General features: G+C 43.9%; 8 non-coding genes and 2 pseudogenes across 8 annotated transcripts; all 10 read left to right on the top strand.

The window, feature by feature from the left end:
- Nucleotides 1-982: 982 nt before the first annotated feature.
- Nucleotides 983-1,124, top strand: LOC135035632 (U1 spliceosomal RNA; annotated as a pseudogene).
- Nucleotides 1,125-1,816: 692 nt separating this feature from the next.
- On the top strand, nt 1,817-1,980 carry LOC135035624 (U1 spliceosomal RNA). The gene has a single exon (XR_010230630.1). It is a non-coding gene; the product is annotated as a U1 spliceosomal RNA (small nuclear RNA).
- A 152-nt stretch (nt 1,981-2,132) lies between these two features.
- LOC135035630 (U1 spliceosomal RNA) lies at nt 2,133-2,295 on the top strand. The gene has a single exon (XR_010230636.1). It is a non-coding gene; the product is annotated as a U1 spliceosomal RNA (small nuclear RNA).
- A 671-nt stretch (nt 2,296-2,966) lies between these two features.
- Nucleotides 2,967-3,130, top strand: LOC135035626 (U1 spliceosomal RNA). The gene has a single exon (XR_010230632.1). It is a non-coding gene; the product is annotated as a U1 spliceosomal RNA (small nuclear RNA).
- A 12,587-nt stretch (nt 3,131-15,717) lies between these two features.
- LOC135035628 (U1 spliceosomal RNA) lies at nt 15,718-15,874 on the top strand. Its single transcript, XR_010230634.1, has one exon. It is a non-coding gene; the product is annotated as a U1 spliceosomal RNA (small nuclear RNA).
- A 671-nt stretch (nt 15,875-16,545) lies between these two features.
- Nucleotides 16,546-16,709, top strand: LOC135035627 (U1 spliceosomal RNA). Its single transcript, XR_010230633.1, has one exon. It is a non-coding gene; the product is annotated as a U1 spliceosomal RNA (small nuclear RNA).
- Nucleotides 16,710-16,861: 152 nt separating this feature from the next.
- On the top strand, nt 16,862-17,003 carry LOC135035631 (U1 spliceosomal RNA; annotated as a pseudogene).
- Nucleotides 17,004-17,695: 692 nt separating this feature from the next.
- Nucleotides 17,696-17,859, top strand: LOC135035623 (U1 spliceosomal RNA). Its single transcript, XR_010230629.1, has one exon. It is a non-coding gene; the product is annotated as a U1 spliceosomal RNA (small nuclear RNA).
- A 152-nt stretch (nt 17,860-18,011) lies between these two features.
- On the top strand, nt 18,012-18,174 carry LOC135035629 (U1 spliceosomal RNA). Its single transcript, XR_010230635.1, has one exon. It is a non-coding gene; the product is annotated as a U1 spliceosomal RNA (small nuclear RNA).
- A 643-nt stretch (nt 18,175-18,817) lies between these two features.
- LOC135035625 (U1 spliceosomal RNA) lies at nt 18,818-18,981 on the top strand. Its single transcript, XR_010230631.1, has one exon. It is a non-coding gene; the product is annotated as a U1 spliceosomal RNA (small nuclear RNA).
- The last annotated feature ends 4,848 nt before the right edge of the window (nt 18,982-23,829 follow it).

Raw genomic sequence — 23,829 nt, 5'->3', positions numbered from 1 at the left:
CTGATAGTCAGATTGAAGATGTCAGTGTTGAAGTACACCAGGATGAGGAGGATATGGGTGTTGCTGGCGCTGGGGAGGAAATTGACCAGGAGGATTCTGATGGTGAGGTGGTTTGTTTAAGTCAGGCACCCGGGGAGACACCTGGCCGTTGACATGCCAGGTGAAAATACCAAAAAAATCAGCTCTTCGGTGTGGAGGTATTTCACCAGAAATGCGGACAACAGGTGTCAAGCCGTGTGTTCCCTTTGTCAAGCTGTAATAAGTAGGGGTAAGGACGTTAACCACCTCGGAACATCCTCCCTTATACGTCACCTGCAGCGCATTCATAATAAGTCAGTGACAAGTTCAAAAACTTTGGGTGACAGCGGAAGCAGTCCACTGACCAGTAAATCCCTTCCTCTTGTAACCAAGCTCACGCAAACCACCCCACCAACTCCCTCAGTGTCAATTTCCTCCTTCCCCAGGAATGCCAATAGTCCTGCAGGCCATGTCACTGGCAATTCTGACGAGTCCTCTCCTGCCTGGGATTCCTCCGATGCATCCTTGCGTGTAACGCCTACTGCTGCTGGCGCTGCTGTTGTTGCCGCTGGGAGTCGATGGTCATCCCAGAGGGGAAGTCGTAAGCCCACTTGTACTACTTCCAGTAAGCAATTGACTGTTCAACAGTCCTTTGCGAGGAAGATGAAATATCACAGCAGTCATCCTACTGCAAAGCGGATAACTGAGTCCTTGACAACTATGTTGGTGTTAGACGTGCGTCCGGTATCCGCCGTTAGTTCACAGGGAACTAGACAATTTATTGAGGCAGTGTGCCCCCGTTACCAAATACCATCTAGGTTCCACTTCTCTAGGCAGGCGATACAGAGAATGTACACGGGCCTTGTTCTTCTTTCGAGAGTTCCCTTGTGCTGCCTCAGTTGGATCTCCTTCACTTGACAGGGGGGTGCCCGAGCAGCGACCCTCCCCAGCTCTAGCCCAACTCCTACTTACCTGCCAGGTGAGATACGATGATCATGTAGGTGCTTCTCCCAGGGCAAGCCTCACCCATTGCACTCTGGGTGTGCTGCCCCTTTGATTTCCCCAAATGTGGGAAACTTGACTGCATAATTTGTGTTTCCCCTGGTCGGCTCTCATATAATTCAGATCTCTTTGTCTCAGGTCTCTCTTCAGCCTAGTTTGCTGTCTGTTTCCACTTCTCTTTTCTTGAGCCGCTCCCTTCTATGCCCTTGCGCACTATCCTGACTTCTCCCATCTGCTTACTTTGTGCCTTCCAACGCACAATGCGAACTACAGGTAGTGCTGCAGGGCCCACACCCTTTTACTTGCCTTACAGAGCAGCTCTGGAGCTGTTACAGTGCCCAGCTGCTGCAAGAAATCAGCTTGAATGCTTCAGGGGCTGGGGCATAGCCAACATGAGCCCCACACCGAAGGAGGGTGGAGGTGTTTAATGCGAACTAGGGGTCATCCAAGCGCCGCAAAAGGCCGCCATGCCCTGCACGCCCCTTTTCTCTTTTCATATGCAGACGAGGGTTGAAGCCAACTTTGACCCACTGCTTGGATGGCATTACCATATGCAAATCAATCTGCTGCAGGCCTTCCCCCAGGAATGCTTGCACTAGTTGTTGCATTTGGTTTGTTGTTTGGGGGTGCTTCAGTATTAGGCAGCCTTCTGCCCTCCCATGTTCATCTGAAAATATGTGTTCTCCCTGCAGTTGTTGTCCCCAGATGAGAGTTCCCTTGTGCTGCCTCAGTTGAATCTCCTTTACTTGACAGAGATGTGCCTGAGCAGCGGCCCTCCCCAGCCCTATCCCAAATCATACTTATTTTGCATAGGAGATACCATGGTCATGAAGATTGTTCTCCCAGGGTGAGGTTCATTCATTGCATTCTGGGTATGCTGACCCCTGTGATTTCCCCAAATGTGGGAAACTCGACTGCATTATTTGTGGTAGTGGGGGACTGTGTTTGTGCTTTCCTCTGGTCAGCTCTGGTAAAAGTCAGATTTCTTTGTCTCAGATCTTCCTCTAGCCTTGTTCTTCTTTCGAGAGTTCCCTTGTGCTGCCTCAGTTGGATCTCCTTCACTTGACAGGGGGGTGCACGAGCAGCGACCCTCCCCAGCTCTAGCCCAACTCCTATTTACCTGCCAGGTGAGATACTATGATCAGGAAGGTGCTTCTCCCAGGGCAAGGCTCACCCATTGCACTCTGGGTGTGCTGCTCCTGCGATTTCCCCAAATGTGGGACACTTGACTGCATAATTTGTGTTTCCTCTGGTCGGCTCTCATATAATTCAGATCTCTTTGTCTCAGGTCTTTCTCCAGCCTAGTTTGCTGTCTGTTTCCACTTCTCTTTTCTTGAGCCGCTCCCTTCTATGCCCTTGCGCACTATCCTGACCTCTCCCGTCTGCTTACTTTGTGCCTTCCAACGCACAATGCGAACTACAGGTAGTGCTGCAGGGCCCACACCCTTTTACTTGCCTTACAGAGCAGCTCTGGAGCTGTTACAGTGCCCAGCTGCTGCAAGAAATCAGCTTGAATGCTTCAGGTGCTGGGGCATAGCCAACATGAGCCCCACACCTAAGGAGGGTGGAGGTGTTTAATGCGAATTAGGGGTCATGCAAGCGCCGCAAAAGGCCGCCATGCCCTGCACATCCCTTTTTTCTTTTCATATGCAGACGAGGGTTGAAGCCAACTTTGACCCACTGCTTGGATGACATCACCATATGCAAATCCATCTGCTGCAGGCCTTCCCCCAGGAATGCTTGCACTAGTTATTGCATTTGGTTTGTTGTTTGGGGGTGCTTCAGTATTAGGCAGCCTTCTGCCCTCCCATGTTCATCTGAAAATATGTGTTCTCCCTGCAGTTGTTGTCCCCAGATGAGAGTTCCCTTGTGCTGCCTCAGTTGAATCTCCTTTACTTGACAGAGATGTGCCTGAGCAGCGGCCCTCCCCAGCCCTATCCCAAATCATACTTATTTTGCATAGGAGATACCATGGTCATGAAGATTGTTCTCCCAGGGTGAGGTTCATTCATTGCATTCTGGGTATGCTGACCCCTGTGATTTCCCCAAATGTGGGAAACTCAACTGCATTATTTGTGGTAGTGGGGAACTGTGTTTGTGCTTTCTTCTGGTCAACTCTGGTAAAAATCAGATTTCTTTGTCTCAGATCTTCCTCTAGCCTTGTTCCTCTTTCGAGAGTTCCCTTGTGCTGCCTCAGTTGGATCTCCTTCACTTGACAGGGGGGTACCCGAGCAGCGACCTGATAAAGCTAAATATTTATCGTATATAAAACACTTTAAGAGGTCTAAGAACACTATACGCTATCTACGTAAGAAGTACCGTAAGGGTACGCAAGTTGTGTAGCGATCGCTCAACCGTAGTCGAGACGCTCAAGCGTCACGTTCGCTTACGGCCCAGTGATCACAGGCAGGCACGCTATTGGCTGCCGACTAACGTAATGATTCGCTATAGCGTAGCGTACGCTCGGGACCACGAGGAGATCACCAGCGGTGCAGACGCTTACAACGTTTAAACCTTTATCTCTATACCTTTAACGATGAGATACACAGTATACCTTAGTGTAGAGACAGAGTGTAAGTGCAACCTGGTGTAACCTGATTAACTACAAAGCTGCTTGAGCGTCACCGGCGCTCAGAGAATACTTAACACTATAAAGAATACACAGATACCTGGGCTTAGGGTCCGAAACCTATTATATGTATTATGACTATTATACTTGCAAAAAGAATCACAGTACAAAGCATACACTACAATATAACATAAACCAACTAACCAGATAAACTACACAGGAAATACAATACAATACAATTAAAGGAAAATACGAGAGAAAGAGAAGAGAGAGAGAGATAGAGAGAGAGAGAGATGGCTCACAGTAAGACAATATGATTACGGAGAAAACTTACGCACAAGGGGAACGATCGCATGCGCCTCGATATCCAGCTCCCGATTATCAGCAATGAGAACCGTTGAAGAGAGAGAGAACTGGATACGGTCGGCCTGCCTATTTATGCCCCACACACAATACAATTCAATGGTCCCTACAATCTCATTGTTCATTGGACACAGGAATTCGGCTTCGCATTATAACAAAAGGTCATAGGTTGATTCATACAGGTGGGCTGTGACTATTTCCAACTGCTCAGGTGGGAGGGAAACTGGGTATCCCGCCGCATGGGTAATAAAGTGCAAATAAAGTAAATGTTCATAAACTTCTTATGTCCATAACTATTCGCACGAGCGATTGATCTGCTTCAAACCAACACCGGAATATTTCTAATTAAATATTCTTCCGATGGATACTAAACACCACTGTATTACTCCTGTCTGACCCTTCGTATCAAACAAAGAGGGATTCCTCTGTTCATAAACATTCTATATTAACCAAACTTTCAGAATCTATCAAAGGGACCATGATCTACAAAATACATTATTAGTGAAAATATGTTACGATTGGGTCGCACGCTACAACCACATAAACTCTACCGTAAATACGCATACCATGCGCCTGCGGGTGCCCGCGACTGTGAGTATGCGCACGTACGGGAGAGCGTACGCATGCGCAGCACGGACCTGGGTGAGGTGCAAATATGGTAGTGTGCATAGAGATATTTTTCTGACTTTGACAGTCCACCCTTTGGCAGTCAATAATAACTGCCACTTCCTGAAAACATTTCAAAAGGAGAAAAATATATGTTAGGGGTTAATTCATTTCCATGGTTGGGTAAGGGAGGAGAGAGGAGTAGGTGTGAAGAGGGTATGACCTAGTGAGATAGCAGAAGCATGTGTGTATGAATCCGTGTTTGGGGGGTCATGTATCATCGTGCCGTACGTGTTGTAAATCAAGCTTCGAGGTATTGCGAAGTATACATTTGAATTCCTTCTTATCCCGTGGTACGGGTCTGTGGATGGGCTGTCAAACTTTACCGAGCTCTTTTCGGATTTTGAACAAAATGGGGAGCACATTTTAGTTGATGATACATGAATGGGGGAATATGTGATTGCTGATATCTGTGCCTGTATTCCCTATACTATGTGTGTCATTACCTGAGGGTTGTAGAAATGAAGAAAAGACATAATTACGGTAAATGCGGTGGTATTCTATGTCAGGTTAATGTATATCTGTCGGTTGAAGTTTTGTTCGGTATCAGTTGAAAGTCGTCTTCTTTGCGCTGTGTTGCCCATTAGGGGTGAGCAAAAAGCTTAGTCAATGCCATTAGATTTACAAAAAATGTTGGGCTAGCGTAAGTTTAAGAATTCTAGGGAAACTGGGGATCCCTGGCAAAGTTCATCAAATGTCCATATCTCAAGTGGTCAAAACTTCTTCTTTGGTCTATCCGTTGTCTGTATAGCGTCTCGTCAACTTCCTCGTCCAAGTGGGTCTTTTTATCTTGGAGAAAAACCAGAAAAACAGGTGAAAGAAACGGACCGTAGAAATCGCATTTTCATCACATCATTGTTTCTATCATTGGGTCATAAATCAAATCCAGGTTAATTACAGTTTCCTCACTCCTCAAACTCATTACCTTAGTACGACGATTGCACCTCATTAAAGCCTGACCGCATCTAAATATCAAGCCAATGGTTATGATAACACCTAAGATACATAGGAGAAACTTCCCAACATCCATTATGACTCCTTGAGCCCAGTCTCCCAAACCGGAGAACCAATTTCGCGGGTTCAACCATGACACCCAACCAGTCAGCTCATTACCTACAGCAGCAAGAGTGAGATTGTGTTTTCGGCGAAATTCCCACTTCAATTGGAGAATATCGTCCATCTTTTGGTCTATGACCTCGACCGGATCCTCGGTGCTATTCGTGATATACGTGCAACACTTCACGCCGTACTGTGTTGCCAATGTAACACAATATCCGCCTGTCACTGCTGTGAGGTAATTAAGAACCATTCTATGCTGCACCAGTTCTGTTTTATAAGCTTGAAGTTCCCTTCCCGTATATCTAAATGTGTCATCATACATTTCAGTGATATTGTCTAACAAATTTGCGAGCGCCAATATGTATTTATAATTTAGCACTCCTCTAGCGGTGCGGGTGAAATCTAACGCGATTAAGAATTGAATCCCGGTGGATTCACTTATCAGATCAGAGGCCGGATGCTCTGTCTTCTCTATCAGGTGTCTTTTAACAACGTGCTCGTAGTGGGTGTGAGTATAAGGAGCTTGGGCACCACGATGTATGTCCTTCATTTTGTCATGTGTTACAGTCATTACTTCAGGCAATACTTTTCCAATATAACACAATCCTTCAGAGTTTGGGGCAAGCCACTTGTACGCCTTTCTCCCGCATATGAAATATGCATCATCGGGGAGAACATATGGGACGGAGAAGGACATAACCATATTACACACCTTCCAGGTGAAATCTCCTAACCCTAATTCTTCCATCTGCTTAATACACGTATCAGGTTGTACGATATGTGCACAGTATCCTGGTGATACTTCTCCAACTCTCGTAATCCTATTTCCTAAGGTGTACCTATACCGGAAAGATTTTCCTCTACTGGCTATGTGGCGTACAAGCTCTGTATCTGTAGGCATTCTATCTGCTCTATGCGAAAAGGTCATGGTGTGGTTACTCCATGACACTTCCCAATTTCCCGGCTTTCTGGGATTGGAGATGTTGAAACATAATAGGGACCTATCCACATGGTATTGGTGGAGCTTCAAACTAGGAGGGCTGGAGATATTAAACCTCCTGTCCACCGGTCTCCCACCATTTAACTCAAGTACCTCCCCTATCGTTAAAGGAAATGGTACTAGCCCTGATTTGCTATGACCTTGAGGTACTTGAGAGCATACCCAACAATCTGTTTTGTTTAACACATTACCCACTAAGGAGTGATAGTCACTCAATGGATGCCGGTCCATATGGATATTAAAACTGGATTGGCATTTCTTAATGCACCCATCTTCAATGACATTGTTACAGAGCCTACAGATACAGTTTTCTTCAGCTAACAATCCGTCACAATTTCTTCTATGGTCAATGCTATCGGATCGTTTTCTGATACTCGCCTTTGCTTGTTGGTTAGGTTGATCCTGGAAAACTACGCCTCCATCTTTATCATCAGAACCCATTCCAGAACCTCTATCGACCTCCATGGTACTCTCGCCGGAACAGACTGCTCTGGTCAACATCATGGTCAACAGGAAAATCCGGATCACAGTCTCTTGGGGCAAGTCCATCTTATAGGAGGAAATGGAGAAGAATGAGAAGGAGGAAAAAGAAATTTGAGGGAGAGGGGATGGGAAGTGGAGGAAAATAATAAAAGGGAGTGGGGAGTCGACAACAGCTCTCGGTCTTCAAGGCTCAGGTGCCGCCTCAGTCCTCCTGGAACAGACACTCCAGTGATACAACCTCTACCGTCTGTTTCTTATCACGGGACTTCTCTGGATCAGCAACCTTCTTGCAGTGGGATGAATGGACCCAAGTCTCTCTCTCAGCAACCTTCAATGCCGTAGTGCTAGTCAATAAGACCTGGTATGGTCCTTCCCATCTGTCAATAAGGCAACCTGAGCGTAGAAAATTCCGTATCATTACATAATCCCCAGGTTCAATGTCATGACAATTACTATCTGGTAAATCAGGAATCACTAACTTCAGATTATCATTTTGATTCCTCAACTGTTTACTCATGTTAATCAAGTACTTTACAGTTACTTCATTGTTACATTTCAAATCATCCTGAGGGTTAATCATGGCATGCGGTTGTCGACCAAACAAGATTTCAAAGGGAGACAGATTAAGAGGGGACCTGGGAGTGGTTCTGATACTGTACAATACAATGGGTAAAGCTTCTGGCCATGTCAATCCTGTCTCTGCCATCACTTTACTCAATTTATTTTTAATAGTGCTGTTCACTCTTTCGACCTTCGCACTCGCCTGTGGACGGTACGGAGTGTGCAGCTTGCTATCAATTCCCATCAACTTACACATTCCTTGAAAGACATCACCTGTAAAATGGGTACCCCTATCACTTTCGATTATTCTAGGGATACCATATCTACATACAAATTCCTGCACAATTTTCTTAGCAGTAAACATAGCGGTATTTGTTGTCGCTGGAAATGCTTCGACCCAATTTGAGAAAACATCTATACAAACAAGTACATATTTCAAATTCCGACAAGGGGGTAATTGTATAAAGTCAATTTGTATTACCTGGAAAGGGCCGCCGGCAGGTGGGATATGGGATGGTTCTGTAGGTATTGCCTTTCCAATATTCTTTCTCAAACAGGTAAGGCATGACATTGCTCTTTTACTCGCATGAGAGGAGAATCCTGGGGCGCACCAGTATGCTCTTACCAATTTGCACATTCCTTCCTTGCCTAGATGAGTCAGCCCGTGAGCTGCTTCAGCCAGACATGGAAGATATGCTCTGGGGGCCACTGGTTTACCATGTCCATCCGTCCAGAGTCCTGAGGACTCCTGGCCACATCCCTTTGCCTTCCAGACTGCCCTTTCCTGTGTGGAACACAAATTTTGCATTTCACACAACTTCTGTGTGTTAATGGTATTAAATACCATTAATTGTGTGGTGTCTGTCTGTATGGGGGTAGCAGCTGCTAACTTAGCAGCTTCGTCTGCTCGGCTGTTACCAAGTGATACCGGGTCTTGGCTATATGTGTGTGCTTTACATTTGATAACAGCCACTCTGTCGGGTTCCTGTATCGCTGTTAGAAGCCTTTTTATGTGAGCTGCATGCGCTACCGGTGTACCAGCGGCCGTCATGAAATTTCTGAGGCGCCATAGGGCTCCGAAATCATGGACTACCCCGAATGCGTATCTAGAATCGGTGTAGATATTGGCTGACTTACCCTTAGCCAATTCACATGCTCTGGTTAGGGCGACCAGTTCAGCAACCTGGGCTGAGTGAGGTGGGCCTAGCGGTTCCGCTTCTATGGTGTCTTGGTCATCTACGACTGCGTATCCAGTACACAAGTCTCCCGAGTCTGACTGTCTATGACAACTACCGTCCGTGTAGAACGTGAGTTCTGCATCTTCCAGTGGGTTGTCACTGATGTCAGGCCTTGCGGTAAAATTTTGGGTCAAATATTCCATACAATCATGTGTATCTTCCTTTGTATTAAATCCTCCTTCCCCATCACTCTCACCTTCCACCCTTTGTGCCTGACCAGGCACACCTGGGAGATACGTTGCAGGATTTAATGCACTGCATCTCCTTATGGTGATGTTTACGGGGGCCATTAGTGCCAATTCCCATCTTGTAAATCTCGCTGATGAGACGTGTCTGGTTTGGGCAGAATTCAATAAGGCTGATACTGCATGTGGCGTATGGATTGTGAGGTTGTGGCCTAGCACGACGTCTTCGCTTTTTGTCACTAGCAATGCTATTGCAGCAACGCTTCGCAAGCATGTGGGGAGGGATCGCGCTACCGTGTCTAGCTGAGCGCTGTAGTATGCAACTGGCCTACTGGCATCACCGTGTTTTTGGGTTAGTACACCTGCCGCGCAACCAGCACTTTCTGTTCCGTATAGTTCAAAGGGTTTCCCATAGTCTGGCATACCTAGTGCTGGTGCCTGCGTTAGGCACTGTTTGAGTCTCTCAAATGCTGTTTCGGACTCGTCTGTATGCGAAATCCTATCAGGTTTGTTTGAGGAGACCATTTCCTGCAAAGGTAACGCCAAAATGGAAAACCCTGGGATCCAATTACGGCAATACCCACACATTCCTAAAAACGTTCTGATCTGTTGCTGGGTTTGTGGCAGAGTCATGTCTCTAATTGCTTGGATTCTATCAGCGGTCAGGTGTCTCAGTCCTTGTGTTAGACAGTGTCCCAAATATTTTACCTTAGTTTGGCATAATTGTAACTTGTCTTTGGACACCTTGTGTCCGGTGTCTGAAAGATGAAACAGGAGCTGTTTCGTATCCTTCAGAGATGCTTCCAGTGAATCTGAACACAGTAATAAATCGTCCACATACTGTATCAATACTGATCCACTGTCTGGTTGCAAAGACTGTAAACAATCATGCAAAGCCTGAGAAAATATACTTGGACTATCTATGAAACCTTGGGGTAATCGAGTCCACGTGTATTGGACTCCTCTGTATGTGAATGCAAACAAATATTGGCTGTCAGGGTGCAGAGGTACCGAAAAGAAAGCGGAGCAGAGGTCAATAACAGTGAAAAATTTGGCAGTGGGAGGGATTTGCATTAGGATGACAGCTGGATTTGGCACTACGGGGAACTGACTCTCAACTATTTTGTTAATCCCCCTTAGATCCTGCACTAGTCTGTAACCCCTCCCCCCACTCTTTTTCACAGGGAAGATGGGACTATTAGCAGTGCTGGACGTTCTTACCAGAATGCCCTGTTGTAGCAAGCGCTCTATTACTGGGTAAACTCCTAACTCCACCTCTGGCTTCAGAGGGTACTGTGGGATTTTTGGAGCTATCCTACCATCTTTTACTTGTACAACTACTGGAGCTACGTTTGCCATTAATCCAGTGTCTTGTCCGTCTTTTGTCCAAAGTGACTCTGGTATCTGAGATGTCATCTCTTCTATTTGGGATGGATTCCTATTTGTCATAATGGTATGTGACATTAATTTTGATGGGGAGTCTAACATGTCTCGCACTTCCTGAGCGTGTTTCTCAGGTATGTCCAAGAATACACCTTCAGGAGTACAATAAATGACGCACCCCATTTTACACAGTAAGTCTCTTCCCAGGAGATTGGTTGGTGCCGATGCAGCCAGCAAAAAGGAATGCTTGGTATGCAAAGGCCCTATTGTAATCTCGGCTGGTTTGCTAACAGGGTAGTGCTGGACTACTCCTGTTACTCCCATGGCTGGAATTGTCCTACCAGTGGTTCTCATGCCCACTGTCGAATTTATCACTGACCTGTGTCTACAAGAAAGTTTAAAGTTTTACCAGCTACATTAATTGCGATCTCGGGTTCACTTCCAAGATTGGCAATTAATTTTACTGGCTGCAGATTACAGGTATGGCCACACCCCTATTGGGTATGGTGACCTCCCTGAATCCCGCTGGCAGCAACTACTTGTGAGGGAGATAGTTGGGAACTACCAGAGGCATGCCAGTCTCTGTTTGGGGGATATCTTTTTGTTTCCCCTGTATGTGGCTCATAACTCCGTTTCTGCGGACCTTGCTCCCAATGTCGTGTGTCGTGTCGTTGTCTAGGGGTTTGGTATGAGTTTCGTGGATTCTTTACTCTACAATCTCGTGCCATGTGTCCCTGTTTGTGACAAGAATAACAAGTAACCATACTTGACTTACCCACAGGATTTGGTGATACAAACAAAGGCTGCCTTGTGGTCAGAGCCTGTATACTTACTGACATTAATTTGTCACCTTGTTGTTCCCTGTGTCTGGTGATGTTTCTGTCGTGATCAATAGCAGCCTCTCTCAAAGTAGCCACAGACAGACCTCGCCAACATGGTTGCGTGGTCTGTACCCTAGTCTTCAATGACTCTTTTAAACCATCCATCAGTACCGATACTGCTACTTCCCGATGGTTTGTGTCTGTTTTAATGTCCTCTATGCCTGTGTATTTGGCATTTCTAATAATGCTCTGTGAAAATACTCTGCAGCTGTCTCTGACTCCTTCTGTTTAATGGAGAATATCTTATTCCATTTAGCTACTGCTGGGAAATACTCTTTTAACTGCAAGTTTATTCTTTTCACATTATCTTGGTTGTACACATCTGTAAGAGGTACATCATGACCTAGTCCGCAATCAGCTAAAAATTGAGTTGCGTCGACATTTGAGGGTAAACATGCTCTCAGCAATATCTGCCAGTCTTTATTGTTGGGCTCTACAGTGTTACCTAAGTCTCTGATGTATTTTTGACTGGCAACTAAGTCTTTTCTAGGGTCAGGAAATTCAGACACTATGGTCCTTAATTCCATTCGGGAAAATGGAGTGTACATGGCAATGTTCCTAATGGGAGTGGCTCCTGATGCGTCTGTTTTCCCATTTGGCACTGCTATTACTCTAACAGGTGTAATTCTAACAACCTCATTCTGTGTAGATTCTACAGGCTGTGGTGAAATAGTTTCAGCATAATGCATGGTGCCGTACTTACCAGTTGATACGACCTCACCTATCCCTCCGCTAGGGGCCTTTACTAATCTCGTGGGTGGAGCTGTGCCTACTGTGGTCTCTGCTATGGTGGCTGCTAGAGAGAGCGCTGAAATTGTTGCCGATTCGTCCTCTTGATCACACTCCGGAGGAAAGTTCAAAACAGGGTACAACTTGCACGGGTTAATACTTGCATGGGTTAATGGGTTAACATTATCATTAACATTTACACAGTTACTAAGTGATTTTGTGTTACACCTTAGTGCGTCTTTCTCCGCAATCAACTTCTCTCCTGATATGTATGGTGGCGGCGGGGCCGTGGCAATCAGTTTTCTGTTAGAGCCAGATCCCGCCGCCTGAGCCAAACCTCTCTGTATCTCACCTTCCTGTTGCCACAACTGTAAATAATCATAATGCTGGATTCGTCTCTTTGTTGATTTTATGAGACATATCCTCCTCCTTAAATTTTGTAACACTTCTGAGCTGAAGCTCCCTACTCTTGGGAATTTCTCCCCGTCATGTACAGTCATTCTCTCCCATTCATCACATAAAGTTTCTGTGTGACTTCCATATTTCTCACACATTATATACCTGGCCGACCCAATTGGCCGGACCACTGAATCAACCCGAACCGAGGTTGATCGCCCCCTACCTGAACAAGTGGCCCCCATAGTTCGAAAGTGTTGCTTTATTTAGCCAACCCTTTACGCAAAACCAAATGCCAACAATAGGCTGACGGTGGCGGTTTACCGAGTACCCCACTCACTCGCCCACGCCGACCAATACGACCTGATCACACCGATATGGTGCTGGCGTACTCGACCTAGGGCCCCTGCGACCTGAACCTCTATTTACTGGAACCTGCAAGGGTTATCCGAAGAACACTTACTCTTTCCAGTAACTATTGGTTGCTGGATAGTTCCTGAGTGAGCAGCGAACTTCCCTTAAAATAAAAAAATTACACAAATCACGTTAGAGTGTACAGATAGCGTTTGTGACCCCTTTACTCTAATGGTATTAGGTCAGATTACTAACTACTGCACACACTTACGTGCGGTCCAGTCGTTCAGTACACAAACAACTAAGCTTATGTACGGAAAGACCAATGGAATCGAAACTTACGACTGCGAATTCCTTCAGCCAGAGCTTATATGGCCTATATGGGTGTTGCACCAACCCTTTTCGGTGTTGTGCCTGTGAACTGTATAGCAGACTTCCTTGTCAGCTGTACCTGGACCTCCTGGTCTGTTATGACCTCCTGGTCTTGTTACAGTATGACCTCCTGGTCTGCTATACTCTAATGCTCAAAATTGTATATTTAACCAGAGATGCCTCCCTAGCCACCGTGCACGTCACTTACACGCATGTACCTCACGAGTACTCGACTTTTCTTGTGGTTCAACCTTTAAAAATTGTAAAAACACTCACTCATCACATGTACACTTTTGTTTCTATTTCTATTTCTGCGCAGAAATTTTTCTTCAGATCAGGTGTGTTACCAATTAGGAGCAGGATCTGTTAACTAAATTTCGGACACCCAAAAATAGACTTGCGTTATTTCTCGCCTCGCGTTATTTATCGCTTTGCGTTAAAAATCAACTTATCGTGACTTGAGCTACGTGGGCGTAACCGGACGCTCCGTTGCGTAACGTACGCTGCGTGCGTCGGCCTTTGGATTGCGTACGCAAGTCTTTGTTAGAGACACGTATACGCAAAGCAAAGATCCACCGTAACACAATTTATACTTTTATCAATGTAGATGATCCTTGATCATCTACCACACAAACACACTTACTTCGCCTTATCTCCCAGGCGAAACTGTGTGTTTGTCTATCTTTTAACTATATTACCTTTACTCTTAAACTATGAAATAACGGCAACTCTCTTTTTAGCACTTCTATCAACTATAAAAACTGGCAGACAGGAGAGTGATATACGAAAATGAAAAAGAAAAAGAAATGCAGATATATATATGTGTGCGTGCGTGTGTACGCAAGACAGAAAAATAAACAGTTTTAAAAGACACTAGCGTTTTGTTCTTACCTCCGGTTCCCGGATTCCTTCAGCACTCTTTACCTAAGTGAAGCAGACGCTTATCCTGTCAGCACTACGAGGGATACAACCTCCCGCCCTTTGCTGAGGGATAATGTCTGCTGATCTACCTAGTGCAGATATGTGAAGGACGGGCGAGCCGCCAATTGATAAAGCTGAATATTTATCGTATATAAAACACTTTAAGAGGTCTAAGAACACTATACGCTATCTACGTAAGAAGTACCGTAAGGGTACGCAAGTTGTGTAGCGATCGCTCAACCGTAGTCGAGACGCTCAAGCGTCACGTTCGCTTACGGCCCAGTGATCACAGGCAGGCACGCTATTGGCTGCCGACTAACGTAATGATTCGCTATAGCGTAGCGTACGCTCGGGACCACGAGGAGATCACCAGCGGTGCAGACGCTTACAACGTTTAAACCTTTATCTCTATACCTTTAACGATGAGATACACAGTATACCTTAGTGTAGAGACAGAGTGTAAGTGCAACCTGGTGTAACCTGATTAACTACAAAGCTGCTTGAGCGTCACCGGCGCTCAGAGAATACTTAACACTATAAAGAATACACAGATACCTGGGCTTAGGGTCCGAAACCTATTATATGTATTATGACTATTATACTTGCAAAAAGAATCACAGTACAAAGCATACACTACAATATAACATAAACCAACTAACCAGATAAACTACACAGGAAATACAATACAATACAATTAAAGGAAAATACGAGAGAAAGAGTAGAGAGAGAGAGATAGAGAGAGAGAGAGATGGCTCACAGTAAGACAATATGATTACGGAGAAAACTTACGCACTAGGGGAACGATCGCATGCGCCTCGATATCCAGCTCCCGATTATCAGCAATGAGAACCGTTGAAGAGAGAGAGAACTGGATACGGTCGGCCTGCCTATTTATGCCCCACACACAATACAATTCAATGGTCCCTACAATCTCATTGTTCATTGGACACAGGAATTCGGCTTCGCATTATAACAAAAGGTCATAGGTTGATTCATACAGGTGGGCTGTGACTATTTCCAACTGCTCAGGTGGGAGGGAAACTGGGTTTCCCGCCGCATGGGTAATAAAGTGCAAATAAAGTAAATGTTCATAAACTTCTTATGTCCATAACTATTCGCACGAGCGATTGATCTGCTTCAAACCAACACCGGAATATTTCTAATTAAATATTCTTCCGATGGATACTAAACACCACTGTATTACTCCTGTCTGACCCTTCGTATCAAACAAAGAGGGATTCCTCTGTTCATAAACATTCTATATTAACCAAACTTTCAGAATCTATCAAAGGGACCATGATCTACAAAATACATTATTAGTGAAAATATGTTACGATTGAGTCGCACGCTACAACCACATAAACTCTACCGTAAATACGCATACCATGCGCCTGCGGGTGCCCGCGACTGTGAGTATGCGCACGTACGGGAGAGCGTACGCATGCGCAGCACGGACCTGGGTGAGGTGCAAATATGGTAGTGTGCATAGAGATATTTTTCTGACTTTGACAGACCCTTCGCAGCTCTAGCCCAACTCCTACTTACCTGCCAGGTGAGATACTATGATCATGTAGGTGCTTCTCCCAGGGCAAGGCTCACCCATTGCACTCTGGGTGTGCTGCCCCTGTGATTTCCCCAAATGTGGGAAACTTGACTGCATAATTTGTGTTTCCCCTGGTCAGCTCTCGTCAGATCTCTTTGTCTCAGGTCTCTCTCCAGCCTAGTTTGCTGTCTGTTTCAACTTCTCTTTTCTTGAGCCGCTCCCTTCTATGCCCTTGCGCACTATCTTGACTTCTCCCATCTGCTTACTTTGTGCCTTCCAACGCACAATGCGAACTACAGGTAGTGCTGCAGGGCCCACACCCTTTTACTTGCCTTACAGAGCAGCTCTGGAGCTATTACAGTGCCCAGCTGCTGCAAGTAATCAGCTTGAATGCTTCAGGGGCTGGGGCATAGCCAACATGAGCCCCACACCGAAGTAGGGTGGAGGTGTTTAATGCGAACTAGGGGTCATCCAAGCGCCGCAAAAGGCCGCCATGCCCTGCACGCCCCTTTTCTCTTTTCATATGCAGACGAGGGTTGAAGCCAACTTTGACCCACTGCTTGGATGACATCACCATATGCAAATCCATCTGCTGCAGGCCTTCCCCCAGGAATGCTTGTACTAGTTGTTGCATTTGGTTTGTTGTTTGGGGGTGCTTCAGTATTAGGCAGCCTTCTGCCCTCCCATGTTCATCTGAAAATATGTGTTCTCCCTGCAGTTGTTGTCCCCAGATGAGAGTTCCCTTGTGCTGCCTCAGTTGAATCTCCTTTACTTGACAGAGATGTGCCTGAGCAGCGGCCCTCCCCAGCCCTATCCCAAATCATACTTATTTTGCATAGGAGATATCATGGTCATGAAGATTGTTCTCCCAGGGTGAGGTTCATTCATTGCATTCTGGGTATGATGACCCCTGTGATTTCCCCAAATGTGGGAAACTCGACTGCATTATTTGTGGTAGTGGGGGACTGTGTTTGTGCTTTCCTCTGGTCAGCTCTGGTAAAAGTCAGATTTCTTTGTCTCAGATCTTCCTCTAGCCTTGTTCTTCTTTCGAGAGTTCCCTTGTGCTGCCTCAGTTGGATCTCCTTCACTTGACAGGGGGGTGCCCGAGCAGCGACCCTCCCCAGCTCTAGCCCAACTCCTACTTACCTGCCAGGTGAGATACGATGATCATGTAGGTGCTTCTCCCAGGGCAAGCCTCACCCATTGCACTCTGGGTGTGCTGCCCCTTTGATTTCCCCAAATGTGGGAAACTTGACTGCATAATTTGTGTTTCCCCTGGTCGGCTCTCATATAATTCAGATCTCTTTGTCTCAGGTCTCTCTTCAGCCTAGTTTGCTGTCTGTTTCCACTTCTCTTTTCTTGAGCCGCTCCCTTCTATGCCCTTGCGCACTATCCTGACTTCTCCCATCTGCTTACTTTGTGCCTTCCAACGCACAATGCGAACTACAGGTAGTGCTGCAGGGCCCACACCCTTTTACTTGCCTTACAGAGCAGCTCTGGAGCTGTTACAGTGCCCAGCTGCTGCAAGAAATCAGCTTGAATGCTTCAGGGGCTGGGGCATAGCCAACATGAGCCCCACACCGAAGGAGGGTGGAGGTGTTTAATGCGAACTAGGGGTCATCCAAGCGCCGCAAAAGGCCGCCATGCCCTGCACGCCCCTTTTCTCTTTTCATATGCAGACGAGGGTTGAAGCCAACTTTGACCCACTGCTTGGATGGCATTACCATATGCAAATCAATCTGCTGCAGGCCTTCCCCCAGGAATGCTTGCACTAGTTGTTGCATTTGGTTTGTTGTTTGGGGGTGCTTCAGTATTAGGCAGCCTTCTGCCCTCCCATGTTCATCTGAAAATATGTGTTCTCCCTGCAGTTGTTGTCCCCAGATGAGAGTTCCCTTGTGCTGCCTCAGTTGAATCTCCTTTACTTGACAGAGATGTGCCTGAGCAGCGGCCCTCCCCAGCCCTATCCCAAATCATACTTATTTTGCATAGGAGATACCATGGTCATGAAGATTGTTCTCCCAGGGTGAGGTTCATTCATTGCATTCTGGGTATGCTGACCCCTGTGATTTCCCCAAATGTGGGAAACTCGACTGCATTATTTGTGGTAGTGGGGGACTGTGTTTGTGCTTTCCTCTGGTCAGCTCTGGTAAAAGTCAGATTTCTTTGTCTCAGATCTTCCTCTAGCCTTGTTCTTCTTTCGAGAGTTCCCTTGTGCTGCCTCAGTTGGATCTCCTTCACTTGACAGGGGGGTGCACGAGCAGCGACCCTCCCCAGCTCTAGCCCAACTCCTATTTACCTGCCAGGTGAGATACTATGATCAGGAAGGTGCTTCTCCCAGGGCAAGGCTCACCCATTGCACTCTGGGTGTGCTGCTCCTGCGATTTCCCCAAATGTGGGACACTTGACTGCATAATTTGTGTTTCCTCTGGTCGGCTCTCATATAATTCAGATCTCTTTGTCTCAGGTCTTTCTCCAGCCTAGTTTGCTGTCTGTTTCCACTTCTCTTTTCTTGAGCCGCTCCCTTCTATGCCCTTGCGCACTATCCTGACCTCTCCCGTCTGCTTACTTTGTGCCTTCCAACGCACAATGCATACTACAGGTAGTGCTGCAGGGCCCACACCCTTTTACATGCTTTACAGAGCAACTCTGGAGCTGTTACAGTGCCCAGCTGCTGCAAGAAATCATCTTGAATGCTTCAGGGGCTGGGGCATAGCCAACATGAGCCCCACACCGAAGGAGGGTTCATCCAAGCGCCACAAAAGGACGCCATGCCCTGCACATCCCTTTTTTCTTTTCATATGCAGACGAGGGTTGAAGCCAACTTTGACCCACTGCTTGGATGACATCATATGCAAATCCATCTGCTGCAGGCCTTCCCCCAGGAATGCTTGCACTAGTTGTTGCATTTGGTTTGTTGTTTGGGGGTGCTTCAGTATTAGGCAGCCTTCTGCCCTCCCATGTTCATCTGAAAATATGTGTTCTCCCTGCAGTTGTTGTCCCCAGATGAGAGTTCCCTTGTGCTGCCTCAGTTGAATCTCCTTTACTTGACAGAGATGTGCCTGAGCAGCGGCCCTCCCCAGCCCTATCCCAAATCATACTTATTTTGCATAGGAGATACCATGGTCATGAAGATTGTTCTCCCAGGGTGAGGTTCATTCATTGCATTCTGGGTATGCTGACCCCTGTGATTTCCCCAAATGTGGGAAACTCGACTGCATTATTTGTGGTAGAGGGGGACTGTGTTTGTGCTTTCCTCTGGTCAGCTCTGGTAAAAGTCAGATTTCTTTGTCTCAGATCTTCCTCTTGCCTTGTTCCTCTTTCGAGAGTTCCCTTGTGCTGCCTCAGTTGGATCTCCTTCACTTGACTTTTTAAAGTTTTTCTAGGAAACGTTCTAGATGAATGCTTATTAGCCTTTGTCAGTATGTACTTTTTGCAAAGTGTCTCTGTGGCGCAATTGGTTAGTGTGTACGGCTATTAACCAAAAGGTTGGTGGTTAAATCCTACCCAGGGACGTAATTGACCTTGTGATCAGATTTTGGTGATATTTAAGTAGACAAGTCAAAATTTCAAACCCCCTCTTATTGTGTAGGGTACCTAGCCTTCTCTGATGTAATCAGAGTTAGATTTGATTCAGTGATTTTATAAAAACAGCTAGGAAGCACAATTTAGCAGTGGGTTGCAGAGAAAAAGAAATATGCTGGCAAAAAAATCCAATTGAGTGATTAAACAGCTCTTCATTTCTGGCTTTATTTTTATGCTAACAAATTTGTTCTCTGAAAAGTGTCCACAAAGCCAAGTCTCTGATTAACACCTTTGTAGGGATGGTTTTTCACATATTACTAAATTAAACTTGCTTCATTGTAAAGGCAGCAAGATGCATCCTCATTTCAATGTCTACTGAAATAATACAAGTTGACACCAGGAAACATTAACGCCACTGCATCCTTGCTGCTTTCTCATGTGGAAGTCTGTTTAATGTGAAAACAAGGTGATATCTAATTAGCACACAAGTAAGGAATTAAGAAAATCTTTATTTAAGGGTGAAGATGTTTCTCACAAAATCGTTGCCCTAATGCATCATTGAAATTCAAGCTGGAAAGATGATTTTAATATATCACTTGTACATTTTGTATTGCTCTTCTGGTGACAATGTAGTTTGTTTTTGTCAATTACCATTTTAATAATAGGGTAAAGAAAATTAAGTGGATTTTTGAAAGAAAACAATACTGTCAATATACTATTAAAACAAATTAAAATGGTAAAAGAAATTGTACTTTAAGTAAAAATAAAAGAGGCAAAATATCAATCCCAGTTTTGGATTACTTTAATTAACAAAAAAAAAATGCATATAGCAGAGGATAGTTTCAATCTGCCTACCTCTGGGTTATGGGCCCAGCATGCTTCCATTGCTGTACTCTGCTGCACATGTAAGTGCAAGAGATCCTGAAGCACTCACTCATCATGGGAAAGTACCAATGTGTTTCTTCGTTGGTTGATGGAAGAAACATCTTACAAAAACTCTCCAGATTATTGACTTTTTAAAGTTTTTCTAGGAAACGTTTTAGATGAATGCTTATTAGCCTTTGTCAGTATTTACTTCTGCAAAGTGTCTCTGTGGCGCAATCAGTTAGTGTGTACGGCTACTAACCAAAAGGTTGGTGGTTCAATCACACCCAGGGACGTAATTGACTTTGTGTTCAGATTTTGGTGATCTTTAAGTAGACAAGTCAAAATTTCAAACCCCCTGTTATGGTGTAGGGTACCTGGCCTTCTCTGATGTAATCAGAGTTAGATTTGATTCAGTGATTTTATAAAAACAGCTAGGAAGCACAATTTAGCAGTGGGTTGCAGAGAAAAAGAAATATGCTGGCAAAAAAATCCAATTGAGTGATTAAACAGCTCTTCATTTTCTGGCTTTATTTTAATGCTAACAAATTTGTTCTCTGAAAAGTGTCCACAAAGCCAAGTCTCTGATTAACACCTTTGTAGGGATGGTTTTTCACCTATTACTAAATTAAACTTGCTTCATTGGAAAGGTAGCAAGATGCATCCTCATTTCAATGTCTACTGAAATAATACAGGTTGACACCAGGAAACATTAACGCCACTGCATCCTTGCTGCTTTCTCATGTGGAAGTCTGTTTAATGTGAAAACAAGGTGATATCTAATTAGCACACAGGTAAGGAATTAAGAAAATCTTTATTTAAGGGTGAAGATGTTTCTCACAAAATCGTTGCCCCAATGCATCATTGAAATTCAAGCTGGAAAGATGATTTTAATATATCACTTGTACATTTTGTATTGCTCTTCTGGTGACAATGTAGTTTGTTTTTGTCAATTACCATTTTAATAATAGGGTAAAGAAAATTAAGTGGATTTTTGAAAGAAAACAATACTGTCAATATACTATTAAAACAAATTAAAATGGTAAAAGTTATTGTACTTTAAGTAAAAATAAAAGAGCAAAAATATCAATCCCAGTTTTGGATTACTTTAATTAACAAAAAAAAATGCATATAGCAAAGGATAGTTTCAATCTGCCTACCTCTGGGTTATGGGCCCAGCATGCTTCCATTGCAGTACTCTGCTGCACATGTAAGTGCAAGAGATCCTGAAGCACTCACTCATCATGGGAAAGTACCAATGTGTTTATTCGTTGGTTGATGGAAGAAACATCTTACAAAAACTCTCCAGATTATTGACTTTTTAAAGTTTTTCTAGGAAACGTTTTAGATGAATGCTTATTAGCCTTTGTCAGTATTTACTTCTGCAAAGTGTCTCTGTGGCGCAATCAGTTAGTGTGTACAGCTACTAACCAAAAGGTTGGTGGTTCAATCACACCAAGGGACGTAATTGACCTTGTGATCAGATTTTGGTGATCTTTAAGTAGACAAGTCAAAATTTCAAACCCCCTCTTATTGTGTAGGGTACCTGGCCTTCTCTGATGTAATCAGAGTTAGATTTGATTCAGTGATTTTATAAAAAACAGCTAGGAAGCACAATTTAGCAGTGGGTTGCAGAGAAAAAGAAATATGCTGGCAAAAAAATCCAATTGAGTGATTAAACAGCTCTTCATTTTCTGGCTTTATTTTTATGCTAACAAATTTGTTCTCTGAAAAGTGTCCACAAAGCCAAGTCTCTGATTAACACCTTTGTAGGGATGGTTTTTCACCTATTACTAAATTAAACTTGCTTCATTGGAAAGGCAGCAAGATGCATCCTCATTTCAATGTCTACTGAAATAATACAAGTTGACACCAGGAAACATTAACGCCACTGCACCCTTGCTGCTTTCTCATGTGGAAGTCTGTTTAATGTGAAAACAAGGTGATATCTAATTAGCACACAGGTAAGGAATTAAGAAAATCTTTATTTAAGGGTGAAGATGTTTCTCACAAAATCGTTGCCCCAATGCATCATTGAAATTCAAGCTGGAAAGATGATTTTAATATATCACTTGTACATTTTGTATTGCTCTTCTGGTGACAATGTAGTTTGTTTTTGTCATTTACCATTTTAATAATAGGGTAAAGAAAATTAAGTGGATTTTTGAAAGAAAACAATACTGTCAATATACTATTAAAACAAATTAAAATGGTAAAAGTTATTGTACTTTAAGTAAAAATAAAAGAGCAAAAATATCAATCCCAGTTTTGGATTACTTTAATTAACAAAAAAAATGCATATAGCAAAGGATAGTTTCAATCTGCCTATCTCTGGGTTATGGGCCCAGCATGCTTCCATTGCAGTACTCTGCTGCACATGTAAGTGCAAGAGATCCTGAAGCACTCACTCATCATGGGAAAGTACCAATGTGTTTCTTCATTGGTTGATGGAAGAAACATCTTACAAAAACTCTCCAGATTATTGACTTTTTAAAGTTTTTCTAGGAAACGTTCTTGATGAATGCTTATTAGCCTTTGTCAGTATGTACTTTTTGCAAAGTGTCTCTGTGGTGCAATTGGTTAGTGTGTAAGGCTATTAACCAAAAGGTTGGTGGTTCAAACCCACCCAGGAACGTAATTGACCTTGTGATCAGATTTTGGTGATATTTAAGTAGACAAGTCAAAATTTCAAACCCCCTCTTATTGTGTAGGGTACCTGGCCTTCTCTGATGTAATCAGAGTTAGATTTGATTCAGTGATTTTATAAAAAACAGCTAGGAAGCACAATTTAGCAGTGGGTTGCAGAGAAAAAAAATATGCTGGCAAAAAAAATCCAATTGAGTGATTAAACAGCTCTTCATTTTCTGGCTTTATTTTTATGCTAACAAATTTGTTCTCTGAAAAGTGTCCACAAAGCCAAGTCTCTGATTAACACCTTTGTAGGGATGGTTTTTCACCTATTACTAAATTAAACTTGCTTCATTGGAAAGGCAGCAAGATGCATCCTCATTTCAATGTCTACTGAAATAATACAAGTTGACACCAGGAAACATTAACGCCACTGCATCCTTGCTGCTTTCTCATGTGGAAGTCTGTTTAATGTGAAAACAAGGTGATATCTAATTAGCACACAGGTAAGGAATTAAGAAAATCTTTATTTAAGGGTGAAGATGTTTCTCACAAAATCGTTGCCCCAATGCATCATTGAAATTCAAGCTGGAAAGATGATTTTAATATATCACTTGTACATTTTGTATTGCTCTTCTGGTGACAATGTAGTTTGTTTTTGTCAATTACCATTTTAATAATAGGGTAAAGAAATTTAAGTTGATTTTTGAAAGAAAACAATACTGTCAATATACTATTAAAACAAATTAAAATGGTAAAAGTTATTGTACTTTAAGTAAAAATAAAAGAGCCAAAATATCAATCCCAGTTTTGGATTACTTTAATAAAAAAAAAAAGCATACAGCAGAGGATAGTTTCAATCTGCCTACCTCTGGGTTATGAGCCCAGCATGCTTCCATTGCTGTACTCTGCTGCACATGTAAGTGCAAGAGATCCTGAAGCACTCACTCATCATGGGAAAGTACCAATGTGTTTCTTCGTTGGTTGATGGAAGAAACATCTTACAAAAACTCTCCAGATTATTGACTTTTTAAAGTTTTTCTAGGAAACGTTTTAGATGAATGCTTATTAGCCTTTGTCAGTATGCACTTT

Source organism: Pseudophryne corroboree, unplaced genomic scaffold (genome assembly GCF_028390025.1).
Source record: "Pseudophryne corroboree isolate aPseCor3 unplaced genomic scaffold, aPseCor3.hap2 scaffold_607, whole genome shotgun sequence".
Classification (NCBI taxonomy): Eukaryota; Metazoa; Chordata; class Amphibia; order Anura; family Myobatrachidae; genus Pseudophryne; species Pseudophryne corroboree.
The sequence above is the reverse complement of the archived record's forward strand: the minus strand, read 5'-3'. Positions and strand labels throughout refer to the sequence as shown.